Genomic DNA, 25,960 nt, shown 5'->3' on the forward strand with positions numbered 1-25,960 from the left:
ACTAGTTGCCATCAGCTGATCCATGTGTGCTTTGTGAAGTGAGTTATTTCTCATTTCCAGTCCTCTGGCTGTCATGTATCCAGCGCTTTGATGATAAAGTCATTATCTCCTCCGCTATTCAAAGCCTGTCACACCTCAGCTCAGCAATTATTTTTCTCAGCGCACACGCATGCATTTATTTGTCAATTTCCATTCAGAACTGTGTATTCCACCAAAGACCGAGTTTCATTGTAAACGCATTTGATACTCCATCAACAAAGCGTGAGGGTTTGATGTTAAAATGGCGGTGCGAACAAGAAAGAAAGGACGCGCGTGCCAGCGTGTTATATCAGACATTACAGACTGCTTGTGCTTAATCTACATGTTTGTCTCTGTAAATTATTCACTACTGTCAAACCCTCAAAGTGGATCTCCAGCTAATCTAACTTAAACTGATATTTGGCATCTCTGCCTAATAAATAAATTAATGCAATTCCCAAACGAGACTCGTGACAGACGCGCAAAGCTCCTTTTGCTGTAACATCAACAGCAAGCGTGTTCTTTTTCAAAGTCTAACATGCCAGAACACTCGGTCTGCTGTGAACTGATTTAATGCATTTCCACAGGGTGAATTCAATGGCTAATCTAGCTTTCCCATTAAACTTGCACACACTGTATAGCTTCAAACTCCAAACTATTACCAAACCATATGACTAGTGTTTTAAAAATGCATGTAAGAATAACTCCTGTGCATGAAACTCGTTTTGAGAAAATCAAAGGGACACTGAGAAATTATTTATAGACTTTGGAGAAGCTTGTAATATCAAGTAAACAACCATGCTTACCAAACATAGGCTATTTAGATGAAAACTAACAGGGATTTGAAGAAGTAAATGTATTACTTACTAAATCGATGATTATAAGCATGATGATTACTTTCAGGCGTCAGGTAGTCATTCACTCGCAGCGGTTTTTTGTTTTGGACTAGCAGAAGCAGATTGAAACCACACGGTGGCGCTCTCAACCACAAATTGTTCAATGGTAAGCATACACTGCTCTGTGTGAATTCTCAGACTTGACTTTCGTCAAAATGTGCAGTAAACAAACAGAAAACTGGAAGGAATAGGCCTATACTGTATCCCACAATGCAATGCACTCAACTTCCATGCATTTGAACTGGAGCAATATTAAATCTTTGTCTTTAACTCGTGATTTGAAAGTTAAGAAATTGGAATTGCAACAAGCAATTAGATACCACACTGTAAATTAAACAGGCAACACTCTCTTAGAAAAACGGTTCTATATAGAACTCAATTTTAAACAACGCTTTATGCCAGAAAGGTTCTATATAAAGTGAAATGTCTTAAATGATTGTATAATACTTTCATGTTTGACAGGTTATTTCAAATGTTTCTAGTGATAAAGTCTGTTTATGTGCTGATTAATTCATAAAATTGAATTAAAACTAAAAATTAATTAAAATTAAGTCCATAAAGTGATACCATGATGGGAACCCTTTAAGGTTCTAAAAAGAACCTTTTAATCTGAGAGTGATAGTGATCAACATTTTGTGCAATGTTTCACATTCTGTATTTAAGAAACAATAGGTAGTTTACATTAAATAGAAAGTATGCATAATTTTCCATTCAAACAATATTTCAACTTGAACAGAAATAAAATATGGCATAAGATGCCATTTCAGTGCTAGATAAAGATATTCATACATGATTTGTTTCAGCGAGCTATATAACTACAAATTATTACTTAAAAAGTCTAAATTATGACAAAAAGTCAAAAGTGACATACAAAGTTGAAATTATTAAAAGTCATAATTATGAGATAAATCGAAATTGACATCATAATTATGACTCACCAGAGCATGATTTATTTTTTCTTATCTGGCGGTAATGGGATTCCATAAATTGACATACCTATTCAAAATTATGACTTAAAATAAGTTAACCTATAAGAAATAAGTAATTGACAAAAAAAGTCAATTTTGACATAAAGTCATAAAGAAAATGTAAAATTATGATGTAAATTTTTACTTTTTCTCTCATAATTATGACTTAAGTCATAATTTAGACTTTTTATGTCATATATGACTGACCAAAGCATGACTTTTTAAATGATCAATTCGATCAAGTCATTATTTAGAAAATAATAATATAATTGACTTTTACAGTCATAATTTTAAGTTCTTAAGTCATAATTTTGACTTTTTGTTTGAATAATTTTAACTTTTTAAGTCATTATTTCTACTTTTCATTACATAATTTATTTTTAATGTAAGAATTTCAACTTTTCACCTCATAATTATGATTTCGACATTTTAGGTCATAATTATGAATTATGAGAGCATGATTTTTTTTCTATGTGGCAGAAATGGGCTTCCATATAGAAATATGCATAGAATGAAACAAAGAGCCTACACTGAAAAAAATTATTCGTTGAATTTAATAAAAAAAATTATCGTAAGTGGTTGCACACAACTGATTTTAGCTACATTTAAACAAATGCATTAAGTTGAACTTAACCAATTTTAGTTCAACTTAATGCATTTGTTTAAATGTAGCTAAAATCAATTGTGTGCAACCACTTACGATAATTTTTTTTTATTAAATTCAACTAATCATTTAAAGCAGATGCGGCCGGATTTGAGAGTTGCTGATGGGTATAGTAAGTTCTTCAATGGCAGTCATCATGCGTGGCTATATTTTGATCAGTCTTTTAGGGCCTTGAAGAAGACTCGCGTCTTGAGTTATTGCTCATTCAGATGTATTGTATCCTCAGGCCTCACGGAGCGCGTTCAGTGCTGCTTTTGCTGCCGTATCATCATTACATTGGGGATTTACAGCTCCTGTCAGGTAGGAGACACAAGGGTTATGAAGGGCTTATTTTAGAGCAGCGTGTCACTCACTGTTTACATCTCTCTCTCTCTCTCTCTCTCTCTCTCTCTCTCTCTCTCTCCTCCTCCTCTACTTATCATGAACGATGCACACCCCATCCATCTGACTTTATTATAGCGGCTCCTGAATATGCAAAGCTCGTCTCAAATGAGACGCATCTATCTTGTGTCATATTGCCCTGCCTGCTCTCAGAGCCAGGATATCTGTAGATATTAAGGCTTTGCCATAAATTGAACTTTTTAATAAAACATTTACAGTGTCTGCTATTTTAAGGCTAGCCTTGGAAATACTATATACAGTGAGCAAATTTTAATTTGAATGGACTGAAACCAGTAAGCCTAAATACCACCGGGATAAACATGAAATAACACATTCAGCTCCACTAGATTTCATTTTTTGTTTGTAAGGTCATTGGTTTTCCCTTTGAATTACATTGTTTTATGTTGCTATGGTTACCAGGGTGTTGCTTTGTGGTTACCAGTGTCTTTATATATGGTTACCACAGTCTTTTTATGTGGTTGCGAGGGTGTTGCTATGAGGTTGCCAGGGTGTTGCTATAGTTATCAGTGTCTTTTTATATAGTTACCAAGGTCCAGTTGCATAAGCTTAGCCCCTATGTAAAAACTGTGTCTTAAGAACTAATTTGACTAACTATCAGTTAACCCAGGGGCAATCAGTCTTACTCTTTCAATTTAAATTAGACCAATCTACCTTTTTGTGTTTCTGACCTCATAAAGTTAGGACCAGTCTTGAAGAAAAACATTTAGATGACTAACTTTTAAGACAAGTCTCAACAGTTGATATGCAACCCTGTCATTTTATGTGGTTGCCAGGGTGTTGCTATGGTTTCCAGGGTGTTGCTATAATTACCATGATCTTTATATATATATATATATATACACACACACACATATATATGTATGTATATATATATATATATATATACACATATATGCATATATATATATATTTATAAAACTAAAAGTAATTAAATTTTTTCCTATATACATATATATATACACACACACACACACATATATATATATATATCATAATTATATACTTAATGGTTATATTCTGTTTTTGGACTCTTGTGTTGTGTTTCATTTAGTGCTGTCAATGGTGTCAAGTTTGTAAATATGTAATATGTGTTTAACACACACATATACATTTACAAACTTTTATGTTAGATTCAATTAATTGCGATTAATCAACTTTACCACACTAGTTCCCTTTGGTTTCCATGTTTCCTTCCCGTTTTCTTCCTTGGTTTCTCATTATGTCCTTTGTTCCTATGTTCTTATGTGTGGTAACGGTCATTGATGTATGGTCTCTATAGAGGACTACACATGAGCACATCACACCAGACCCTTCAGAGAATCATCTGTGAGCCACATCCACACTGTTTGTCATCGGTGAGTATTTTTATCCGGGAGCGTGTGGGCAGGTTTGGTGCATCTGGCTGCACTGGGCCTTTCTTTCGTTCAGATGGGCGTTTGATGTGATGTCCTGTGACTGACGATGTGAAAAGAGCCCTTGGCACTGAGCTTGTAGGCATTAGCACATGTGTTTCGCTCAGACAGCCGTTGATGAATATTTCAGCCAGTAGCAAGTCAAGGCCCGTCCCAAACTCACTCTTTCCCGAACGCTCCCTTAAATGCTTCCCGTACAATGATGCATGATTAACTACCATAGTGCAATGCATCATTGGTGAAACTAACCAACTATTCCCCCCGTTTTCCAAGACCACAGTAACATGGTCGCACCACATATAGGCCTGTCGCTAATGACGTCACATGCAGGTGGAGTATTAACTTATTGATCTATTCGAGATCTCCGAGATATTTGATGTGCACGATTTTCGTTAACAGACAACGATTCTGAACAGACAACTAAACAAAATAACATGTAATTTACTAGAGGTTCTGACAAAATGTTAATTGCTGCAGTCTATTTAAAATGTTTAATCTGAATTTTTTTGAGTGAATGATTCAATGACTCACTCATAAAGACTTCACTTTCTTCATTACTGGATGATTCAGCGTTTTTGAACGAATCTCTTGAATGAATGATCTAATGACAAACACATTTATTATCAGTCACTTGCCGCCACCTACTGGTGTAACGATGTAATCGATACAATCATTATTTGAAGTTGCTTTCAAAAAGTGATTTGCTCTATTTTGACGCTACCAGACATCAGTGTTTATATCTGAACTATAAACTTTTATCCCAGTTCTTCTATGATAATATGAATATTTGTAGCAGAAATGTTTGATTCATCACGGGTTCCCTCATACGTCATACTCCAGAGTTCCCTCCCACATTTTGCGCACTTGCACACTCTTCAAAAATAGTGCTGATTGTTGACACGCTAAAATATATAGATTGAAATGTATATGTAACAACACGGTCGCATGACTTCAACGTCACCATCAATTAGCTTCTTAAAGTCCCCCTGTAGTCAATAATTTTCTCTCTTAAAACTCATCTTTGATCACCATAATTACATATTTAAACATTTTTTCCTGAACAAAATGTGTTCATGCCTTAAAATATCTTGAATGTAACTCGTCACCCTTGCCTCATTTAGTATACGTGGTTCTATGAATATGCAAATGAGCCCCGACCTCCACTCACTCCCTCAGCTCAGAGATCCACTGGTTGACGATCACACGTTGATCTGATTGGTTACAAGGTAGTTTGTGACGTCAGAAACACCAGCGATTTCAAAGCGTGTTTTTGAGTCTTTGGTTCACTGCAGTTTTAAGGAGAAAATACTCAGCAATGGTGTCGACTTATGAATTTACACATGGTTTGTCTTAAAGCACATTAAAAACACCACATAGACACATAAACAACAGTAAAAGCTGGATTTTAAAAGTCTTTAGTCTTTATTTAAAAAACGTTTTCCCTGAAAGTTCGAGTTGTAATTGTTTGCAAGAGCACGATTATGAACACAACGAGGCTGTAAAGTGATTAGATGAGTTTACCTGTTCGGCTGATGACGTTTAACAACCTCGTTAGTCCCATTAAGCCACTTGATAGAAACTGCCTTTTTCAAGACAAACTTTAAAAATTATTAAAACATTTTTTTAAATCACAAGAGGGTTATTTTATGTCATAAAATGAAATGTGAAATAATCTTGAGCATGTGTTCACCACAGACCTTATTTCAGGCATTTAAAGAAAAACCCATTGACTTTGAGACGACTAAAATTCAATTTTAGTTCAAAAGTTTTGGCCGACAAAAATACATGCAAAAATCCCTGCAAAAATCCATAGGCATTATTCATGCAATTCCAGTGATACAGAAATTACACACTACAGCTTTTAACTTAAAAATGCTCTTATAAGTCGTTTTGGATAAAAGCTTCTGCTTAAATGTAAATGCATAAACACTCACAAAACACACTGATTTTTATTTTGGTTTAGGTCTCACAAGGTCTGCTGGTTACTATGGAAGCTGTGCCGGAGGTTTCTCTTCATTCCCGATCCATATCGTGATGGGTTTGGATTTAAAGGTGAGGGTCTATGTCCAATAGCCTGATTCATCATGACCACAAAAGCCAATTATTCATGCTATCCTTCCGTTCTCTCAAGAAACTGGAGGATATAAGTGCGATTTAGAGAGATGATTATGATCTTTTTTTAAACCAGCATAATCCTCTATTAAACTCTACATGGAAATGCGCAAAGATCAGGCAACATATGCTGATTATGGAGGAAGGACTTAAGAAACAAGCCCTGATGTCTAGACCATGACTATTTGACTGGGCCCTAAAAACAGAAAAATCAATACAGATCCCAGGGACTCGTAATGGTCCAATTACTGCTTGTAGGTTTGTCAATGCCGAGTCTCAGAGGACAGTTGCTAAAGGCCACTTGCATGCGTTTATTAGTGTACTGTTCTGAATCTATACATGTTTAATACAAGCAGATCTTATAGCTTATACAAGGCATGCATTTCATGCAATATTCCACAATGCATTAATGTTTTGACCAATTATTAGTCAAATGAACACCAACTATCAGTCATAAGCATGATATTAGAATGATTTCTGAAGGATCATGTGACACTGAAGACTGGAGTAATGATGCTGAAAATTCAGCTTTGATCACAGGAATAAAGTGCATTTTACAATATATGAAATATGTAAAATATATGAAAAAAATGGAAAACTCTTATTTTAAATTGGAATAATATTTCACTGTTTTTACTGTATTTTTGAACAAAAAGTGAGCAGAAAAGACTTCTTTCAAAAACTTCGCCCCCTAACTTATGAATGATAGTATAAACCCAATGTAAACAAAAGTGATTTTCAAAAGACCACATGATTAATAGTCACAAAGTGGAACAAACAGATCCGTTACCTGTCGTTACTTTACCAAAGGACATTACAGAATGTCTGAAAGTCAATGCAATATTCATTATATAATGTCTGAACTAATGCCATTTGAATTCTTAGCAACTTCATTACTCATTTGTGGTCCGGCATTGCTCCACATTAGACCCTTGATTACCTCCCATCCTTCATCAGCTTTGCTTTCCATCCGGCCGCAGGATGAAAAATGTGTTAATATCGAAAGACATAAATCAAGGCTCATTGAGCAGATTCCCACCTCCGACCGGAAAAGTTTTCAAACAGGTTCACTGGAGAGAGAGAGAGAGAGAGAGAGAGAGAGAGAGAGAGAGAGAGAGAGAGAGAGAGAGAGAGAGAGAGAGAGAGAGAGAGAGAGAGAGAGAGAGAGAGAGACTGGAACAGGTAATAAAATAATTCTGATATGGTAACCAACTAACACCTTATTATGACCTTTTATGCAGCATGTACATGTACATATACATACCAAATCTCCTCATTAACCTTATTAATATTTTAGGTATCACAAAAGAATATTACATGAACTATATTTCAATTATGGCTGCATTTGTATGATAAATGCAATAGAGACAAAAGGCAAGTGACCTGGTTTTGCAAAACACTGTCAGTGAATCTCAAACTTCATTAACAAACATAAAAAACTCTGTTTGAATCATTCATGGAGGACTAAATTAATTACATTTTTCACAAAATGCCGCATGCATACCAGAGCTGGTATATTGTTTAATATTTTCCCCGTCTGTGAGCGACTAATCGTTCTGTCCGTGTCCGACTGGGTCAGAGATGGGACGTCTGGCTGCGTGAATGGTAAATTTAATAACGGAGCTCTAAGAGGCTTCTTTTAAGGCCATTAGTCAAAGGTAGGGACACTATCAGCAGGGTTGATTACAATACTGCTGAATATTCTCAAGGGGACCTGCTGTTCATTCATATTCCACCGTTTAAACAGCCCATTCATCAATTACTGTAGCGCTGGCGGCAGAATGCACATCCCAAACACACACGACGAAGAGTCTCTGCAGGCCGAGAGTCACTTGTAGTCTGAGCTGGTTTCAAATGACCACTAACTTTCTTGATTCTGCAGTCAAATATTTTGGTATAATGATGCTGTTGTCCCATGCAATGATTGCTCAACATATCGGTCACCATATCGGTATCGGCCGATAAATGCTCATTTCTAATGCTATCTGTATCGGCCCGATAAGGAACTTTGGCCGATATATTAAAGCTGATAAATAATGTATTATTTCCCTTAGGTGAGACTCTTCAGATGCGCACTGTTTAACATGAGGGTTTTGAATTGTTGAAATATGATTAAAATCACTTAAAAAGAGGAAAATACAGTTCAGTGCAACATGTGCAGCGCAAGTCTGTCATATCGGCTTCATAAGATTATAATGAGAACATCATAACTGTGTGCTTGAGGCATGAGACTTTTGTTTTTGTAATCAGGCACTCAAAAATTATTATTTCGATTTATCTGCCAATATATCGGTTATCTATGGAAGCTTGTTTCCGCCACAAAATAAAACATTTTAAAAGATAATTGCGACTTTTTATCTCACAATTGCGAGTTTACATCTCGCAATTATGACTTTATTTCTCAGAATTGCTTGAAATAAAGTCGCAATTGCGTCTTATAAAGTCAGACTTGTGAGATATAAAGTCAGAATTGCGTGAAATAAAGTCGCAATTGCGTCTTATAAAGTCAGAATTCAGACTTTTTTTCTCACAATTGCGACTTTATATCACGCAATTCTGACTTTATAACACATAATTGTGAGTTTATATCTTGCAATTCTGACTTTATAACACATAATTGTGAGTTTATATCACGCAATTCTGACTTTATAACACATAATTGTGAGTTTATATCTTGCAATTCTGACTTTATAACACATAATTGTGAGTTTATATCACGCAATTCTGACTTTATAACACATAATTGTGAGTTTATATCTCGCAATTCTGACTTTATAACACATAATTGTGAGTTTATATCTCGCAATTCTGACATCTTTCTCAGAATTGTGAGATATAAACTCACAATTGTGAGATATAAAGTCCAATTCTATAAGGGAAACATTTTTTTTTTATTTTTTTTTTTACCTCAGAATAGTTTATATCTCACAATTCTGACTTTATATCTCACAATTGCGACTTTATTTCTCAGAATTGCGACTTTATATCTCGCAATTGCGATTTTATTTCTCAGATTTGCAACTTTATTTCTCACAATTCTGACTTGATATCTCGCAATTGTGAGAAAAAAAGTCAGAATTGTGAGATAAAAATTCAGTGGCGGAAACAAGCTTCCATAGTTATCGGCTTTCAAATATTAAGAATTATCGGTATCGGCCAAAATATTCATATCGGTGCATCCTTATAGTTTTATGTTTAATATTGTGAAGTAGAACACAAACTGTGTTTAAAGTAAATGGAAAGCAAATTAGCAGCATTGTGAACGACACTGAGTTTAAAGATAGGGCTGAATGCAGAGGAGAGAAGAACTTTCAGTTTAACACTATACGGCTTTCACACTTGAACTAGTTAACCTTGGGTCAGTCTAAACCCTGGGTCAACAGAGGGTTATCTTGATTCACATTTCACACTGCTCATAAATAACCTGGGGTTAACAACTAATCCTGGGTATTCATGAGCTGACGTTTCACCCTGTACATTTCTAAACTCTGGGTTAACATCTTTATTTGCATATTTTCAGTGTCAGTATCACTGATTGGATGAGCGCAGCACCATGTGACCTCTTTACATAAAGGCAGCTTCATATTACATATTGCCAACTGTACTAAGTTTATACTGTATGGACTTTTCGGACTATAAATGTATGAATTAAATTTTACCAAATTAAATGATTTTCTGTGCCACAGATGAAGTTCATTTAGTCATCATGAAATCAAAGTGGACAATTTTATGCAATATTGTAGTTTATTATGACTGGTTTATCAATGCACATTTTTTTTTAAATTCATGTTCTTGGTAATCTAGAATATCTTCCTCTTGCAGCATCGCTTCTCTTCTCTGATGAAGTGGGCGGGGCAACCTGTCACTCACATGAGATCCACCAATAGCAAACCACAACCATCCAATCAATTCCTCACAGACACAACCAAGCCCCGCCCACATTTGTTCTTGTTTGAGAAGCGCTTCACTCGGATATACGTCACAATAGAGAAGAAACGACTGGCGCAACTTCCCTTTCATGCCGACTAAGTTCAGCATGGAGAACCATGATACTGTTAAACTCCTCTAAACCTGTACATGGTCTGTTGGGCATCACTCACACACTCTCCCTCACTCCTTCTGTAATCTTTCACACACACATTCTCTCACATGTTTCTCTCTCTGTGGTGGTCAGTCATTGGCTCATGTCTTCATTAGTATGCAGGGAGCTTGTCTCTATGATGGGTGGTGACTTGGTTGGATGCACTCTCTCTGTCTCTAGTAAATGAGTATAATTATTTTCAGAGCTGCGGGCGACTCATGCATGTTTTATCCCTCCATCTGGACCGCGCGCTGCACCCCACAATTGTGATAAAAGATGTTTCTCGTCCCCACACGTGTGTGTGTGTGTGGACGTGGACGGCCCCAGAAGTGGTTGAAGGAAACGGGACGGGGGGTGAAGCTTCACACAATCCTGTGCAAATCGCAATGCATCTCTCTCGGCATGACAAACGCGTCTCTCCGGCGCGTTCAGGCGCTCTTAACAGGAACTAGTGATCTGTGAAGTGATAAATGAACTTTTTTTAAGCACTTTCGGTCTGGCAGAGAACATGCATCCAAAAAACAAAAGTGGAAGGAAATTCTCTTTTGTCTTCATGTGCCATCATTTGCTTCCTCAGGGGATGGTTCACCAAAAAATACTTCTTTTGTGTTATACAAAAGAAAGAAATGCCTAAAGTTAAGGATGCATGATATATCAGCCACCATATCGGTATCGGCCGATATATATGTTATGTTATCAGCCTGATAAGAAAATTTGGCCGATATATTAAAGCCGATAAATAATGGATTATTAGTCACTTCAGATGCGCACTGTTTAACATGATGGTTTTGAATTGCTTGAAATATGATTGGAATCACTTCAAATAGTTAAATACAGTTCAGTGCAACATGTCGGCTACATAAAATTATAATGAGAACATTATAATTGTGTGTTTGGGACATGGCTTTTAATGGTAAGACTATTGTTTTTGTAATCAGGCTCTCAAATATTATATAAAATTTTTTATTTAGATTTATCGGCCAATATATTGGTTTTCAGCTTTCAAATATTATTGGTATCGGCCAATTTTTTTCTATATTGGTGCATCCCTACCTAAAGTAAATGACGTTTTTTGGGTGAACTACCCATTTTAAGGGGAGAAACTACAGGCGAAGAGGCAATTTTATCTTTGGTTTATCAAAATAAAACTTTGCCATATGAAAATTCACAAAGAATTTTCTCTTAGGTTTTAATTTGTTAAAATGTGCAAATAGGCACCATCTTCTTAATATGCATGCATTTGCATATTAGAACAAAGATTATACAGACTGTAGAGAAAATGTCCAACACAATCTCACAGCAATTTTATGTTTTGCTTAATGGGTTTTGCTTAATATTTTTTTATTATAAATTTTGGCTATTTTAATAATTTTTTAGAAGCAAGTAGCTAGAAGTCATCAAATATTTATTTAAGGACAAATAATAAATGAATAAATAACGTGTAAATTCTACTGGTGGTCTACTAAAACATTAAGTCGCATATTTGCTTGTAAAAAATGCACTTGAAAAATTAAGCTTTTATAAATGTTTTAGGATATTTTTTTTATGTTTGGTATGACAAAAAAAAAAAAAAAAAATCTACATTTTTACATTCCACCATTTGTCCCTGACCCCCAAAAATGTGTGTTGGTTGTGTTTTTGTGCCTGATTATGTGAAATGGCGTCTCTCTCGGGCTCAATTTACAGCCACACATATGCAACAAAAGACATTACACAGATGGCACATACATGGAGTTCCATTTGCATACCAAAACTCTCTAAATGTCAACAGGGAGATATGCGGTCATATGCTGCGCCGTATCTCTTCCAGCCAACACGCAGATATGTGCTTCACGAGCATGCAAGCACACGAGTACAGCTGTTCTTCTGCATGTGGATGTGAAACATCTCCAAGAGGAGGATTTCAGCTGGTCATTTATCTGAACGTCTCCCAGATAAATGGCCTTTCACAGTTACAGAGCCTTTGGTTTAGACAGCCAAGGACACGGGCTCTGATGTAAAGAACAAGAAAAGCAATTACCTTCACAAATAATGAAAGTTCTGTCATCTTTTGACTCTCCCTCGCGTCGTTTCAGTGTGGCTTTCTTCTGTGCGAATAAAAAAAGAGTGATAATGCTGCGTTTTGGAGTAAAATAAAAACATTTATTACACGACTCTGTGGAATACATGATTCTGATTGGTCAATCACGCCATCTGCAATATTCGGCGCTATACTTTCAGCGTTTCCCATATCACGGAAAAATGGTATTCAGACTAACATTAAATAAAGCACATAATTAGTACTATTGTCATCGTCTCAAGCTATGTTTCCATCCAATGTTGTGAATTGAACATATGCACGAAATGGGAACACTAGCCATTATTTTTAATGGAAGTGTTATTCAAGCATTAATGGCAAGGAAAGACCCTTATACTTATAAGCGGCACATATAAGGTGTTTCTCCCTCATATCTGCTTCAAGCTCTTGATTGAGCCATTTATCGTGGTACTTTTGTCTTTTATGGGTTTAATAAAGGACTCTGTCTCGTCTTCTGTCCAAACATACCACATCATCTTTAAAGGTACAATATGTAACTTTTCTGCTTTAAAAATAGCAAAAATCACTATATCTATGTTATATATATTTTTTAGTTGTGTACGTACATTATCCCGACTGTTTCCAACAACTTTCAAACCAGGAGAAATTTGTAATTTAATTCGAAGACACGTCCCGTTTCTTTATTTCCGTTTTGTCGCCGTCAATGGCGTCATATCTGCGTTGTCTCTGGTTTCCGCTCGTACTGCCATAGCAACCAGAGCCCTCTGATAGTAACCAAGGCGACAAACGCTCCTACATGTACTTTATTAAACAGGTGAGCACATTTACATAAAACGAATCAATGTTATATAGTTCAACAATGATAAAATGTTAGAATATGATCAATGTTATTCTAATGTTGATCTAGCTTACTGCTAGTCTCATACAGACAAACTAACACATCAATTTAAACACATTTAAATGCAGTTTAGTGTGATAGTGTAATGTTAGACCAAGTGAAACAGCGCTGCGTTACCTCACAAGTTTAATTTGTCTAATAAACTGACCTGTGAGCAGTAATTCTGCACTTGCGTGTAGTTCAGTAAAATGAAATGTCCATATTCCTTTTATATCCGCGGGACTCGCGTCGCGTGTGGAGCTGATAGCTGTCTCTTAGCAATCCCGAACTGCTTCATATCACAGTCATGATAAAAACATCGATGTATTCACTCATCCATAAACATTATTAGATCGGTCGGCTTGACGTTGACGACAAGATCCATAATTCTTAGCAAATGTTGCGTCATCAAACTACGCCTTTGTTAAAGTAAGAGGTTAGCGACCCCTAGCGGCGAAAAAAATTACATACTGTACGTTTAAAGAATGATCGACTTTAACGTACGTCAGGTGACCTGTAAATGCGAGAAAAATTTTTCCATTGCAGTTTTGCGAAATATTCCTTTTTCGAATTGCCTGAAAAACCACCTTATTCGAACGTTAAAAACTTTTTTGCGATATGTAGGAGTTTTTGCACAAATGACATGTTTCCTTTCAATTTGCGCAATTTGAAGGGTAACGGACACGCGGCTAATGATGTTCGTCTGATTTAATCATATAATTTAAAAGTCTTGATTTAAAAATTTTCTTCTAAATGGGTATTGCTGAGGGTTTTGTATATAGAATTTATTTTTCGTTTGCACACTCTGAGGCACAAGTAACCTAATTTATTATATACGAAATTATTTTATTTTTTATTATTTTAGACAGTGGCTTTTCCTAATGCGGCAACTTTCTAATTTTCTCAGTGATATTTAGCGCCAGTTTATCAGGAAGTGACTATTTTGTTCTCTTCGGCTCGCTGGATGGAAACGGTGCTTTATTCACAATCACAAATATGTGGTGACTGAGATATACATAAACCTACCAACATCAGTTGCCATGATTTTGGGAATGACTTATTGCGAGAGGAAAAAATTATGTTTTAGTCGCATAACATCGGTTAATGGAAACGGCAATCGTTTTTAATCGACATTTAGAAAAATATCGCAAAAGTTTAGCGCAAATCTGTAATAGAAAGTATAGTGACCAGGGACGGACATTCTCTAAAAATGCAAATGTCTCATGAGCCATATTCCACTAAAAGTCTTCTGAACCCAAACAAGGGAGGAACAGATTTAAATCTCAAGAAGTAGCTCTCAAATATTCATACTTCCACATATTCAAATTTATAAGCAGCAGTGCCACTGGGGTCATTGATATTAAATCTAGAGCGACATGTCTTCAACTTTCAATATGCGTGAATCACATTTGACGTTGCGTTATTGCTTAATTCTATTTAGTTTGAGGAAATAAAAGTCAGCAATTACTCTCATAAAGCATCTTCAGAGTGTGTCAAGCTGTGGCGTTTTAGCATTTTAGCTTTCTGAGCGTCGGATGAGGCCGGGGACGTTTATGCATGCGCGTTCTGTAAAGAGGAGCATGTTTGAGGTTATATTAGCCTGATGTGAAATTAGTATACATTATGTGTCATATCCCTCATTGCCTCTGTAAATTGGATTCTGTTGAATGGTGGCGCACGGCCGCGCTGTTGCCTCCCTTTACTCTCATTTCTCCGTCTCTCCGCAGCCATTTGCCCGGGATGAAAGTGATCTGAGGCAAATTTGTGTATAATATATTATAATGACATGGCTAGAGGTGCTTCCACGACTTCCAACGGCGCCCCCTGGAAATAAGCTAATGTGGAATTCTGCTTGTCTGCATAAAATAAAAGAGTTTAAAGATTGTGCTGGCAGAAAGAGAGTATTGACTTACTGTACGGCTTGAACACAAAGAAAGGTCGCATGGATTACAGAGCGGCCCGCAGATGCTGTGTGCGCAGAATCGTTCTTGCCTTGAGAAAACTGCTCGAGCACATCTCTAAAGAACATCAAACGGACATTTTAAGTGAACAAATCTCATTTACGGGTCTGTCCTTTTGTGAACAGTGACTACTCAGTATATTTTGTCTGGTTTTCCAGTACAGATATCGGTCACACTTTATTTTACAGTGTCCTTGTTACATACTTAAAATAGTAATAACAGTAAATTATGCATAATTACATGCAACTAACCCTCAACCAAACCCTAATCCTACCTAGTAAGTACATTTTCTTAATTAATATTACTCAGTACTTAAATGTATAATTACACGGTAACAAAGACACCTTAAAATAAAGTGTAACCCAAATATCTAAGATACGTCATTATTTTGTTTTTCTTTGTTTCTGATGTCGCAATACATCATACTTTCATAAAATCATGCAACATACTCTTCCTTGTCTGTGGACATCGTTATTTCCTAAGCCGGTGCTGGATAAACAAATAGCGTGCGTGCGACGGTAGGCTAACTTATTTACGACAGCGGTAATGGACAATTCCGCTTCCAACCTGTAGGGGGACCGAAGAGGAAAAGTGCTTTGGTGTTGCTTTAATCGGCAGATACCGATTATTGGCCGATACATCGGTGCATCTCTAAGCAAAACCAACTGAGCACTAGTGTACTACAAATCAGCTTTATCATAGCAGCATGTAGGCAAGTAAACAATGACAGTATTTTCATTTTTGGCTAAACTCTCCCTTTAAAGGCGGCATTGTAAGCATCTGTACTGCATGTGTTTTTATATTCAGGGGACACAGAGCCTATCGCTCGCCCCCCGGTGCCTTCATTCCCGTCAGTCGCGGCGTGATTTATCCCTCCGTCTGATTGAACATGCTCTTGTTTTTGTAATGATAACCATCTCTGGCGTTTGTAGCCGCCCAATGAAAGTGACAGATTATTTGTGGCTGCTCCCAACCTTCCCTTAATTGGCACCGGTAGTGATAGTTCAATTCAATTCACGTTTATTTGTAGCGCTTTTCACAATACACATCATTTTAAAGGAGCTTTACTGAAAGTGCATGAGTCCATATGACAATTTAGAGTGAAGTTATGTATTTCAGGAATGTACAAATACAAATTCACAGTTAGCTAAAAATTTTAACAATGTAATAATTTAATGCAGAAACAGTGAGCTCATTGAAGTAATGAATACTTGTTTGTTAAAAAATGGGTAGAACAAATAATAGTATGGGTAAGTTCAGCACTCCTGCAGGCGCTCCACTACTTAAGTATTCCCGAATCGGAGTCAGACCTTTCATGGAAAACACAGGGAGTTTCGCTGTCGGTATGAGGCATGCATGCATGCAGTCTGTTTCATCGAGCCTATTTGGGCGAGAGATAAAAAAAAAAAAATGCATGTGCGCACACACTTTATCAGCATTTGTGCCTTGGTCTCCATGGCAACAGTATAATGGATTTGCCCTAATTCGATCCCAGAAGCGATGCCGAAGCATGTATAAGGGGGGGAAGGCTAGTGCCTGGATTCTTTTGAAGTCGGGGCTGACACGTCAAGAGGCGAGTCAAACGCCGCGATAATAACAGATAGAACACAAGAGGCGCGAAAATATTCACAGTCAGCCATCGCACACTCTCCCTTTCTCTGTTCTTGCGCTTTTCCCTCTTTCTTCTCCAGCCCATCCCCCTCTGTTTGCTCGCGCTGACATTCACAATCCAGGACCCCATTGGATTTCACTCCCACCCCTAGATTTGTGCTTTATTGCGATGCTCTCCTTGAAATAGAATGGGAATTATAGTCAGGGTCAGAAGCGTTTCAGTGTAATAAAGAGCAGGGTGAGAGAGAGAGAGAGAGAGAGAGAGAATCTGAAGTGAATTCCAGGTACGTGAGACTCTTCAGCAAATGAACAAATGAATACTCTACGACGAGGGACACACTATACAGTGTGTGATCGAGAGATGCAGGGATGAGCATCTTCAGTCGACCTTCAGGATCGAGTCTGAAACGAGACACGTCCAGTTTTCTGACGCTTCTTCTTCCAGTCATAGAAAATGCAATGAATTTACTGACATTTAAAGTAGGGCTGTCAAACGATTAATCGCATCCAAAATAAAAGTTTGTGTTTACATAATATATGTGTGTGTATGGAGTATAATTATTTTCTATATATAAATACACACACATGCATATATATTTAAGAAAAATGTGTTATTTATATATAAAATATTGATATATAATATAAATTATATATAATATAAATATATATACACAGTATATACATGCAAATATTTCTTAAATATATACATGCATGTGTGTGTATTTATATATAGAAAATAATTATACACCGTACACACATATATATTATGTAAAAACAAACTTTTATTTTGGATGCGATTAATCGCGATTAATCGTTTGACAGCCCTAATTTAAAGTCATTGTTATCACAATCACCAGCTTTTTAAGTAATAGACCATCTATAAAAGGTAAAACAAGGTAACACTTTACAATAAGGTTCATTAGTTATAGTTAATGCATTAGCTAACATGAACTAACAATGATCAATACATTTATTACAGTTTTAGTTAATCTTTGTTAATGCTAGTTAAATCCAGCTGTTCATTGTGTGTTCATGTTAGTTCACAGTGCATTAACTAATGTTAACAAATACAACCTTTGATTTTAATAATGTATTAGTAAATGTTGAATTTAAGATTAACTGAGATTAATAAATGCTGTAGAAGTATTGTTCATTCTTAGTTCATGTTAACTAAGGTAGTGAACTAATAAAACGTTTTGTAACGTGGTACCAAAAACAAATATGCTGAATTATAATAATTGCGTAGAACCTTTAAATCTGGCTATACTTCACAGGTCTGAATAATCTAAATTCTGAAAAAAGCAAGTCTTCAAAATACAAGACATGATATTAAAATAAAAATACAAATACGTAACCTGGTTAGCAGCTGGTAGATGTTTGTTGGCAAGCGACATAAATATAAATAAATAAATAAATTGTAGTTATTTTAAGGATAATGATGACTTTTTATTTTCAAGACGGTTCAAACTGAACTATTTATGAGATTAAATTGTGTTTTGTGCCACTAATGTATATATATTACAATTAGCATACTCTCTGAAATACAATAAAATGATCACAATCACCATCATTTTGAGTCATTTTAGTTTTCATTAATAGCAATTTTGTTACAGACTTTTGTAAATTTTCATGCAAGTTTAAATTTTTCCAACTAACATTTCTTTTTTTTATCAGATAACAGATGTGAAACTATATAATAGATAAATTAAAGGGAGCGAAAATGCAGAAATAGATTTCAGAAAGATCTGACATGCTCATATTCCCGTTCGAGTCGAGCTCCCGGAGATGATGGAGGATTCTGGGACAGAAATCCTGATGAAGGCTTTGGAGCGAGAGCCTGAATCCTGACACATCTCTAGATCTGGTCCCCTGTGGACTCCCTGTGATCCGCCTTTCCCCAGGGAAGCGTCAGTCTCACCCGGACCATCACATCACCTTCATACCCGCCTGTCTCCACCTTCTCATTCTGCTCTCTTTCTCTCAGAGCACCTTCACACCCCCACAAATTGCTTCATCTATTCACCAGACTGCTGATATCTGACATGAGAGCGGCTGAGAGCTTCTGTTCCTGCGAGCCGAAGCAATCCTGCTGCAGTGTTTCAGCATCACCTGTGCTTCATGTTTAGCATTACGCTAGCGAACATCTTCAGACGGTTGTTGTAACAGAGAGGAAACGAGGTGATAAGAGACACCGGCTAATGCTGCCTTCACGTCATTCTTATGAGGTCAGGATTCGTGATTACAATATGATGTATGATATTAATATTAACGTCATCATGAAATCAAAATTGTATGGAATATTATCTATAATATATAAAAATATATATAATGTATAGAGAATATCTCTTCTCTGATGCTGTGGGCGGGGCAACCTGTCACTCACATGAGATCCACCAATAGCAAACCACAACCATCCAATCAGTTCCTCACAGACACAATCAAGCCCCGCCCACATTTGTTCTTGTTTGAGAAGCAGTTTCACTGGGATATACGTCACATTAGGGAAGACAAGACTAGCTAGCCTGGGAAAACCCAGACAACTTCCGGCAAATTTAGATTTGCTCTGCAAGTAGTCTGGCAAAGAGCTCATTCAAGCCCATTTCCTTGCCGTCGAAATCACGGCACCAATCAGAAACGTTGAGGCGGGCTTTACACGATGACGATCGCTCTGATTGGTTTTAGGTCTAGCCTATCCAATTGCGCCCAGAGGCATTTGAGCGACGTCCACTCTGTTGGTGAAGCGCACCAACTTTTAAATGCATTATTATATTCAAATTGTAAACACATGAGGACAGTCTCCATGAAAGACCCACTGGCAGATGAACGTGCTACTACATTTCTCTCCGAAACGGTAGGAAATTTAATTAGATTTAATAGAGGATTTTAACTGTGACAAGATGATTGACAGGGCAGTTTACGTGACAGGACGCACGCGACAGATCCGTCCGATAAAGATGACGAAGTATTATGTCCCAAAGCTTGCCTACTTTTTTGCTACACATTCAAAAGTAAATACCTTTTCTTCACAAAAAGAGTACATACTTTTATGGCGTAGTGTAACTTAGGCGAATTGGGACGCAGCATATGGCTTTACACGATGACGATCGCTCTGATTGGTTTTAGGAGTTTTAGGTCTATCCAATTGCGCCCAGAGGCATTTGAGCGACGTCCGTTGGTGACGCCCCTTTGGAAATGAGTTATTAAAGAAGCTTTGCCAGACCATAACTCAGTTACTACTGAGAATGGTCTGGTTTTAACCAGGCTAAAGACTAGCGCAACTTCCGCTACATGCCGACTTTAAATATTAAATATTAATTTATATTTTTCTGTATGTTAGAGCTAAAGAGATGACTGAAAGAAGCAAGTGAAACGGGTTTGGTGGGTTTTATGTTCTGTAACACGAGACTCAGCAAGGCGAGATTACGGGAGAATGCAGTTTATTCACACAGAACAATAAAAAAAACAGAACACAAAATCTCAGCGACCTCGGGAGATTGAGACGCACCCATTGTGTGCCAGCCAAGCAAGTGCCATCGAGATGAATGAGAATGCTAACGGAAAATTCCAATTGCACTCGAATGCAACAAACGTCTCAAGTTTCCCACTGGTAATTACAGTCAAACCAAAATGTATTCAGACGCCTTCAACATTTCTCACAGTTTATTCGCTACAGTTTCGAAAATGGGAATAAAATATGAGCAGAACTCAGTTGATATTTCACTGGTTTTGTCCATCCTTCTGTTAGACTGTCTCACACATGAATTATGTTGAATATCTGTCAGCTGTTAAATTTAAATTTAAAGGGTTAGTTCACCCAAAAATGATAATTCTGTCAGTGATTACTCTCCCTCATGTTGTTCCAACCCCGTAAGACTTTCGTTCATCTTCAGAACACAAATTAAGATATTTTTGATGAAATCTGAGAGCTGTCTTACTCCTCCATAGGCTGCTAGGTAATCGAAACTTGCCGGCCCAGAAAGACAGTAAAGACATTGTTAAAATAGTCCAAGTGACTACAGTGGCTCAACCTTAAGTTTATCAAGCGACGAGAATACTTTTTGTGCGCAAAAAACCCCAAAAATAACGACTTTATTCAACTCTTCATTTTCCTCTGTGTTTCTCTGAGTGAGTTCACGTAGTGTAACAGCGCAGCGCTTCTGGGTTGTACGTCAGAACGGAGGCTCACTATTGGTCAGCATCACACACATGACCAGCATCGGCCAATAGTGAGCCTCCGTTATGAGCTCTCAGATTTCATCAGAAATATCTTAATTTGTGTTCAGAAGATGAACGAAAGTCTTACTGGGTTGGAACAACATGAGGGAGAGTAATCACTGACAGAGTTTTCATTTTTGGGAGAACTAACCCTTTAACCCTAAAACTGGCAATGTGATCTGGGTGTAACATAGTTTTTGTCATCTTTTTTGGGGCGTAAGAATGATTTTTTCATCAAATCCTTTTATCATTTATCACAGCCTGGTCTGTCTTGAGTATGCTGGTCACATGGTTTGTTTAAAAATTTTTGTGATTAATTAGTCAGCCTGACCTAAATCCAACATGGCTGCCAGTGGTGCAGGACATTCAGATTTTGAGATAAGTAAATATATATTAAACTTACTTTTCTTTTGAAAAAATAATACTAACACTGCTAACATTAATTATGAACATTGTCTTAAGGTGCTGAAAAAGAAAATGTATAAAAATGTTGTTCATGTTGTTATTTAGCACGTTTTGAAATATATGTTACACCCGAGTCACATTGCCACTTTTGGGTATAAAAAAGGGATTAACTTAGTATTCATTTTTGTAACAATCTTTGTATTCTGAGGTTTTTTTTTTTTTACAAATTATAAAATTTACAGGTTAAACTGATACAGCCTGTCTGTCTTGAGTATGCTTGTCACATGATTTGCTTCAAGTTATCTGTGATCAATTAGTCAGCCTGACCTAAATCCAACATCTTTTACCATTTTACCAATTTTTTTTTACCATTTTTATTGTAACGTAAGGTCCGATTTCAAAACGGTTTTCACAGGTGTCAACATTATATGAGCTGAAGTATAGGATATAATTGTTTTAAACATGCAATGGCAGTTACAGTTATAGATTTGGTCCTTTTTTTATACACTAAACAGGCAATGTGATCTGGGAGTCACAACTCATAAAATCCAAAATACATAACATTTTTTAAAAATTCTTTTGGATATGATTTACTTAAGTCCAGATGATATAAAAAATGACATGAAATTATTTGTTGCTTATCATTTTCTACTCTTGCCTGTTTAAGGGTTAATTGTGTTCAGTCTGTGGTGTAAAAAGGTCGCCTTAGCAATTAAAGAATAATATAATAATAGTAACTGAATAATTTTTGGTCCCAAATTTTTATAAATTTCACTGGTAGTCACTGTATGAAGAATGTTTGTGTATAATATGTCACAGTTTACTTTATTTTGCTCTCCTCAGTTACATAAATGAACTATAGTGTCTTAGATAAAAATATCTGGTGTGTGAATAATTTTTGGTTTGACTGTGTGTTATTTTGGTGGCGGTACTGTGCGCTCGCAAATACGATAATTCCGACGTGACTTAAAGGCAGCAAGAGACAAAGAGAGTGTGTGAGCGAAACAACAGAAGGGGGGGGGGGTGTGTGTAGTGTGGAACAATGGTCCATTATGCAGCGGCAGAAAATGATCACCTCTGCGCGGGGACGAGGGGGCACCTGTCATGCCAGCAGCTGATGGCTCCATCAGCGCCACTGGGACCTGTGTGTGTGTGTGACAGCCCCACCGCTGGGCCAACCTCCCTGCTTATTATCTGGGATGATGGCTGGTGGAAAAGAGCTCCACCTCCTCCATCTCTCGCCGCCTCTGAAGCGCCACATGCCTTTCTTTCACAACGCGTGCACTTTACCTCTCATTTCTTTCTGACATCACAAACTCCTGTTATAGTTTAGCCAGTCATTACCGTATAGCTTATTATGGAAATGTCACAGCGTTTATAACTGTATTCTCCGGCCAGAACTGTCGGGAATGCCGCACACTCTCTCAGAGGAATGGATGACAGACACTTTAAACACAATGCCATGACAACTGGTAGACTTTGCACAGATGACACAAAGAAAAAGAGACAACTGACACAGGGGTGGAGGGAGGCAATGCTGTTTCCAAAGAGCAAACGCATCTTTCTGCTTTCTAAGGGTTCATACTGATGAGATATGAAGAGATTAATGAGAACCATTGCAGGATGCGTGCAGGAAACACCTGCATGTGTGCGAATGATCCTCGCTTACTTTACATTACTATGGCAAGCCGTTTTAGCTTAAATTGTACCCAGCGTTACTCATCGTAATTGCATTTTAACTAGTAAGAACTAAATTAGAGAACTCTACAATTCAATTCTTACTAGTAACAATTCCAATTAGAGAGCTCTACAAATGAATTTTTACTAGTTGTAGGCTGTCTCCATTGACTTCCATTCATTTTTAATTACAGAGCTCTCTAATTGAATTTTTACTAGTAAAAAAACGAATTAAAGGTATGTATAATTGCAGAGCTCTGTTATTGAATTAAAGAGCTCTGCAATTGCATTCTTACTAGTAACAATTCAATTGTAGAGCTCCGTAATTAAAAATGAATGGAAGTCAATGGAGACATATGACTAGAAAAATTTCATGTGTAGAGCTCTCTAATTGGAATTGTTACTAGTAAGAATTGAATTAGAGAGCTTTGTAATTGTAATTCTTACTAGTAATAATTGAATAAGAGAGCTCTCTAATTGTAATTGCTACTAGTAAGAATTGAATTGTAGAGCTCTCTAATTGAATTCATACTAGTAAAAATGCAATTACGACGAGTAACGCTGGGTACAATTTAAGCTAAAACGGCTTGCCATACATTACAAATATCCACAAATTCCTAAAAAAAAAATGCATTTACTTGAAAAGGAAAATTACTTGGTTCATCACAAAACATATTTGACGATGCAAGAAAAATAGACGTAATTCTCGTCATTAACGCTTGTCCGGGACAAATAATTATTTAAACAAATAAATAATAACAAATAATTTTATCAGATAATATCGTAATCAAGTTTAGTGTTTTGTTCTTCCCTCACATATAAAATATTTAAAAAAACAAAATATATTCCTCATATGTTGATGGTTGTAGGGTCATTAAAAACAAACATCGTTTTTGTCCACTACTGTACTTGTTGTTTATATTGTGTTTGCTGATTCAATTTAAACCGCATTTACTGCTAACCTTTGGACGTTTAAAACCCAATTTCATCACAAATCTTGAGTGCAGTGGTTAAATCTGTGGAGATTCACTTCAGGTCGGTTCGCCAAAACAGCAAGAGCTTCAAAATCTCATTTGATCTCAGCGTTTCAATGTGGCCACACTGCATGATGAAAAAACACACCAGAAATATCCATATTTCATTTAATTAATCTCAGGGTAACCCAAAACCACAAGCAGATGTTCAGCTAATTTCCAGTAATTACTTCTCTCTTTATATCTGCGTAGTGTTTTTGCTAACCCAAACATGCTTTCTTAATGAAGCTTTCTGCAAGCTGCTGCGCTGGTTATGTGTATTAAATGGACAGTTAGGCGCTAATAGCTCACTTAGCAGGAGGGGTCACGTCATAAAATTACAGTGAAAAGCCGTCAAACAACACACTGACTGCGATTTTAATCAGGAAGGTTTTCTTCCCGCGGCGTTGGAGATTGAACAATTGAAAGATGAAAATCCACAGAATCTGTAATACTTCCAGAAGCAGGAGAACATTAGCTTGAACCCCAGCCGTGAACTCAACTCCATGCATCAGAATTCATAAAGCAACGCAAGCATGCTTTGCATTAGCAGGAATGTCTTCGTCTACAGTCAGTTTCACTTTTAAAACAACTACTAAAGTTGCCCTTGCAAAAAGTAAAGTGTGCAAAAAGTGTGCTCTAAGTAAACTTCTTTTAAATTGAATACTTTCAGTCTACTTTTTATGTACTTCTCAAAAATTACACTTTAGCCTACTTGATTTGTACTGATTGAAAAGTCTTTGACCTATACTCATTCTCAATCTTTTGATCGAGATAAAAGTATAATTACAGTGGTGAAAATCAAGTGGTGTTTTTAATCTGCTTTAAGACAAACCATGTGTAAATTAATAAGTCGACACCATTGCTGAGTATTTTCTCCTTAAAACTGCAGTGAACCAAAGACAGTCTCAAAAACATGCTTTGAAATCGCTGGTGTTTCTGACGTCACAAACTACCTTGTAACCAATCAGATCAACGTGTGATCGTCAACCAGTGGATCTCTGAGCTGAGTGAGTGAGTGGAGGCGGGGCTAATTTGCATATTCATAGAACTGCGCATACTAAATGAGGCAAGGGTGTCGAGTTACATTCAAGATATTTTAAGGCATGAAGACATTTTTTTCATTCATTTTCAATATGTCATTTTGGTGATCAAAGATGAGTTTTAAGGGAAACAATAATTGACTACAGGGCGACTTAAAAAAACACGCTGGTGGGAAAAGAGTTAAAGTACAGTTAAAGTATTTCAAGTATAAAAATGAATGCCTAAATAGGAACATAGTAGTATACTTAAAGTGCAAAAATAATAAATAGTAATATATAAGTATGATGTTATGTTCACATAAAGAAAATTGTATAAACTATACTAAACTAGTAGTTACTGAGAGTATACTTCAAAGTGTACTTACTTTTATAAACTAAAAAAAAAAACATGTGCTACAAGTATTTGATTAGTAAACTATCAGTATACCTGGAAGTTCACTTGTAGTAGTTGCAGTACAAACAAAAAAAACATAGTTGTGAACTAGTTGTGTGCTCAAGGTGTACTACTGGTAAAAGTATACTTTTATACACTAAAAAGTGGGGCAATATAGTACCAAGTAGTATTGA

At 36.6% G+C, this 25,960-nt stretch overlaps 1 long non-coding RNA gene across 2 annotated transcripts in view; it reads right to left on the reverse strand.

Moving 5' to 3' along the window:
• Positions 1–2,635: 2,635 nt before the first annotated feature.
• LOC307152279 overlaps positions 2,636–25,960 on the reverse strand; it is a 29,076-nt gene continuing 5,751 nt past the window's right edge. Inside the window, exon 4 of one of the 2 annotated variants that reach the window (XR_013819988.1) lies at positions 2,636–2,839. This is a non-coding gene — a long non-coding RNA (uncharacterized lncRNA). Of the gene's footprint in view, positions 2,840–10,268; positions 11,010–25,960 lie in introns of those variants that run through there. The other variant, XR_013819989.1, reaches the window with a different exon arrangement.

This window comes from Squalius cephalus (assembly GCF_949319135.1).
Source record: "Squalius cephalus genome assembly, chromosome: 24".
Lineage (NCBI taxonomy): Eukaryota > Metazoa > Chordata > Actinopteri > Cypriniformes > Leuciscidae > Squalius > Squalius cephalus.